Below are 5,337 nucleotides of genomic sequence, written 5' to 3'. Positions count from 1 at the left end.
CGACAAATGACGAAATACAGATTTTGCTATAAAATTAATTGCTATCAGCCTGACTTAAAACTGTTTGTCTTCCTTATTTATCCACTTCAAATCAAGTTTCAACAATTAAAAATATTTTGTAGTTTGAGAAAGAACAACTTAATCTTGAGCAATCAGTATAAAAAGAGGGTAAGCAAAGGTGCGAATGTCAAACCATACATGATCAAAACAGGGAGCGGAGGTGTTTGGCTGAGACATGGTGTGAATGTCCACCCATAATTAATGAAAAGCGGGCAACAAGTAGGTTCGAATGCCCAACCATACATCATCAAAAGCAGGAGTGGATATGTTCGGCTACAAGAAGGTTTGAACGTCTGACCATAGTTTGTAAAAAGCGGGTAAGAAAAGGTTTGAATGCCCGAACATACACCATCAAAGGAGGGAGCGGAGGTGTTCCGCTGTAAGAAGGTGTGAATGTCCGACCATAGTTGGTAAAAAACGGGTAAGAAAAGGTTAAAATACCCGACTGTACACAATCAGTAGCGGGTGCGGAGTTGTTCGGCTACTAAAAGGTGTGAATGTCCGACCATGGTTTGTAAAAAGCGGGTAAGAAAAGGTGCGAATGCCCGAAAATGTATGATCAAAAGAGGGAGCGGAGGTGTTCGGCTGCAAGAAGGTGTGAATGTACACCCATAATTACTGAAAAATGGGTAAGAAAAGGTGCGAATGCCCAACTATACATAATCAAAAGCAGGAGTGGATGTGTTCGGCTCCAAGAAGGGTTGAATGTCTGACCATAGTTTGTAAAAAGCAGGTAAGAAAAGGTTTGACTGCCCGAACATACACCATCAAAAGACGGAGCGGAGGTGTTCCGCTGTGAGAAGGTGTTAATGTCCGACCATAGTTGGTAAAAAGCGGGTAAGAAAAGGTTAAAATACCCGACTGTACACAATCAATAGTGGGAGCGGAGTTGTTCGGCTACAAGAAGGTGTGAAAGTCCAACCATGGTTTGTAAAAAGCTGCTAAGAAAAGGTTCGAATGCCCGAATATATACCATCAAAAGCGGAAGCGGAGGTGTTCGGCTGCAAGAAGGTGTGAACGTCCGACCAAAGTTTGTAAAAAGCAGTTAAGAAAAGGTTCGAATATCCAACCAAACATAATCAAAAGCGGGAGAAGAGCTGTTCGACTGCAAGTAGGTGTGAATGTCCAGCCATAATTACTCACAAACGGATAAGAAAAGGTAGTATTGCCAGACCATACATGATCAAAACAGGGAGCGGAGGTGGTTCAGCTGCAAGGTGTGAATGTCTGACTATAGTTTGTAAAAAGCGGGTAAGATAAGGTGCGAATGCCCGACAATGTATGATCAAAAGAGGGAGCGGAGGTTTTCGGCTGCAAGAAGGTCTGAATGTCCACCCATAATTCCTGAAAAATGGGTAAAAAAAGGGTGCGAATGCCAAACCATACATCATCAAAAGCAGGAGTGGATGTGTTCGGCTAGAAGAAGGTTTGAATGTCCGACCATAGTTTGTAAAAAGCGGGTAAGAAAAGGTTAAAATACCCGACTGTACACAATCAATAGCGGGAGCGGAGTTGTTCGGCTACAAGAAGGTGTGAAAGTCCAACCATGGTTTGTAAAAAGCGGGTAAGAAAAGTTTCGAATGCCCGAATATATACCATCAAAAGTCGAAGTGGAGGTGTTCGGCTTCAAGAAGGTGTGAACGTCCGACTAAAGTTTGTAAAAAGCAGTTAAGAAAAGGTTCGAATATCCAACCAAACATAATCAAAAGCGGGAGCAGAGCTGTTCGACTGCAAGTAGGTGTGAATGTCAGATCATAATTTGCAAAAAGCTGATGAGAAAGGGTGAGAATGCCCGGCTATACACCATCAAATGCGTGAGCGGAAGTGTTCGGCTGTGAGTAGGTGTGAATGTCCGACCATAATTGCTGAAAAATGTGTTAGAAGAGACTAGAATGCCGGACAATACATCATCAAAAGCGGGAGAGGTGGTGTTCGGCTGCAAGTAGGTGTGAATGTCCAGCCATAATTACTCACAAATGGGTGAGTAAAGGTAGTATTGCCAGACCATACATCAGGGATGTCAAACTCAATTGTACAAGGGGCCAAAATTCAAAACACACTTTAGGTCGCGGGTCGAACAGGATAAACATTTATTTAACACACCAAAACTAAATGTTTTTGGAACATAAATATGAATAAAAACAGACAGGAATATTATTCTGAAACAAACATAAACCTTAAATTACTTCTATTTAATTTTTTGCTCTGCATAAAAATATCTTGTTAAATATAACATTCAAATTCCTTTGCTCCTATGTCAATGTATATAAAAAAAAAAAAACTTAAATATCCCAAAAGATTTTGCTCTCCTTAAAAATATCTCCTGTCGAAATTATACAAGTTAGAAATATGAACATGCTACAAAACCTGGAAATATACATAAAATGTGTGCTTTTCAGCAATAACAATTTAAATCATTCAGTTTTCTTTGCTCTTATGACTCTGATCTGATTATATGCTCTGATCGCAGCCGGATACCTGGCATCTTTTTTTGGCAACAAGTTCGTTTAAGTTTGGTGTAAAGTCCTGTGTTGTAGAGATTCTCAGGATGGACAGCAGGTGCTCATCAGTGAGACGACTTCTGTGTGCTGTTTTGTTAATCTTCATCACTGAGAAGAGCTTCTCACACAGATATGTGCTCCCAAACATGCACAAGGTTCGAGCCGCATGAAGACGGAGCTGAGGCATTGATGTAGGGATGGAGTGAATGAACTGTGTGGGTCCTGCAGTGTCGTACTTTGCCTTCAGTGTCCCATTACACTGCAGCTCAATCAGTTCCATCTGAATCTCTGCTTGTGCAGTTTCAACATCGACGGCAAATGGGTTGCGAAGCAACTCAAAACTCTTTTTTTGTGCTTCAAAGTCACTAAAACGCCGTGCGAACTCAGCGCGTAGTGTGCTCAGTTTGTCGGCAAAGTCCGTTTTGGGGAACACATTTGTGCTGATTTGGTTCAACATTACTTGGCAACAGGGAAAGTGAGGCAAGTTGCACTTTTGCATTTGTGTCTCCCATAAAAGCAGCTTCACTTGAAATGCCTTCACTGCGTCATACATGTTAGTAATCATGCGGTCACGTCCCTGGAGCTGCAGATTTAAGGCGTTAAGATGAGCTGTTATATCAGCCAGAAACGCCAACTCACACTTCCATTTTTCATCCCTCAAAACGGTGGAGTCTTTTCCTTTACTGTCCATGAACTGACAGATTTCGTTGCTGAGCTCAAAAACTCTGTTGAGAACTTTCCCCCGACTTAGCCAACGCACCTCTGTATGATAAGGAATGTCGGCAAACTCTGAATCTATCTCCCGCATAAAGGACCGAAACTGCCGGTGATTTAACCCTTTAGCTCGGATAAAGTTTACGGTTTGCGTTACAGTGCTCATCACATGGTCCATCTTCAGGACTTTGCCACATAGTGCTTCCTGGTGTATGATGCAGTGATATGCTGTTAACTCACCAGTACAGTTCTCCTCCTGCATCTTCACTCGCATCCTTCCCACTAGTCCACTTTTTGCACTGCACATAGCCGGCGCTCCATCAGTTTTAAGTCCAATGAGTTTGTCCCAGGGCAGTTTCATGTCGGTTACACTTTGACATACGTTTTCAAAAATGTCTTTTCCAGTCGTTGTCCCGTGCATCGATTTAATGTCCATTACTTCCTCCGTTACGCGCAAATTGGAGTCCACTCCACGGATGAAGATAGCCAGTTGTGCAGTATCAGTCATATCAGTACTTTCATCCACAGCAAGAGAGTAGGCAATAAAGTCTTTGCTTCTTTCACTCAACTGTGCTCTTAGATCAGTGGCCATCTCACAAATTCGATCAGTAACCGTATTTCTACTCAGACTTATATTTGCCAGCATCTGCTTTTTGTCTGGACATAACACGTCGAACACCTTGATCATGCAGCTCTTCAAAAATTCTCCCTCCGTAAATGGGCGCGCTGATTTGGCTATCTCCTCTGCCACGATAAAACTTGCTTTCACAGCAGCTTCACTTTGTGATTTTGCACGGGTAAAAAACGTCTGCTGGAATGCCAGATTCTTCTATAACTCTTCTGTTTTCTGTTTCTTCTGCTCTGAATCCAGGTCTTTCAGGTTATCCTTGTGTTTTGTCTCAAAGTGCCGTCTTATATTGAATTCTTTAATTACAGCCACATTAGCTCCACAAATGAGACATACGGGTTTACCGGCAATGTCACTAAACATATACTCAGCTTCCCATCGGTTATTAAAGGCTCTGTTTTCAGAATCAACTTTTCTCTTCGGCATCGTGAGGGGTATCTTCGGCTAACGGCTATATTCGTGATATCTTGTAATAGCTAGACTTAATTGACGCGAGAAGTACGCGGCAAGGCAGCTGAAGCGTTGCATTATGGGATCTGTAGTTCTGTGCAGTATTGTGTTATCAGCGCTTCATATCGATGGGCCATGAATAACGATAATGTAAAATGATCTTGCGGGCCAGATATGATTACAAGGCGGGCCGGATGTGGCCCGCGGGCCGTGAGTTTGACACATATGCCATACATGATCAAAACAGGGAGCGGAGGTGGTTCAGCTGCAAGGTGTGAATGTCTGACTAAAGTTTGTAAAAAGCGGGTAAGACAAGGTGCGAATGCCCAACAATGTATGATCAAAAGAGGGAGCAGAGGTGTTCAGCTGCAAGAAGGTCTGAATGTCCACCAATAATTACTGAAAAATGGGTAAGAAAAGGTGCGAATGCCCAACCATACATCATCAAAAGCAGGAGTGGATGTGTTCGGCTACAAGAAGGTTTGAATGTCCGACCAAAGTTTGTAAAAAGCAGGTAAGAAAAGGTGAAAATACCCGACTGTACACAATCAAAAGAGGGAGCGGAGTTGTTCAGAAACAAAGAGTGAAAGTCTGACCATGGTTTGTAAAAAGTGGGTAAGAAAAGGTTTGTATGCCCGAATATACAACATCAAAAGCAGAAGCGGAGGTGTTCGGCTGCTTGAAAGTTTGAACGTCCTACCAAAGTTTGTAAAAAGCAGTTAAGAAAAGTTTCGAATATCCAACCAAACATAATCAAAAGCGGGAGCAGAGCTGTTCGACTGCAAGTAGGTGTGAATGTCAGATCATAATTTGCAAAAAGCTGATGAGAAAGGGTGAGAATGCCCGACTATACACCATCAAATGCGGGAGCGGAGTTGTTCGGCTGTGAGAAGGTGTGAATCTCCGAGCATATTTTGTAAAAAGGGGGTAAGAATAGATTCGAATGCCCGAACATACACTATCAAAAGAGGGAGCGGAGGTGTT

At 42.5% G+C, this 5,337-nt stretch overlaps 1 pseudogene; it reads right to left on the bottom strand.

The window, feature by feature from the left end:
- Nucleotides 1–2,355: 2,355 nt before the first annotated feature.
- On the bottom strand, nt 2,356–4,340 carry LOC140304231 (general transcription factor II-I repeat domain-containing protein 2-like; annotated as a pseudogene).
- Between the last annotated feature and the right edge of the window lie 997 nt (nt 4,341–5,337).

This window comes from Leuresthes tenuis, unplaced genomic scaffold, assembly GCF_036924035.1.
Source record: "Leuresthes tenuis unplaced genomic scaffold, fLeuTen1.0.hap1 SCAF_3, whole genome shotgun sequence".
NCBI lineage: Eukaryota > Metazoa > Chordata > Actinopteri > Atheriniformes > Atherinopsidae > Leuresthes > Leuresthes tenuis.
This window is presented reverse-complemented; position numbering and strand designations above follow the sequence as displayed.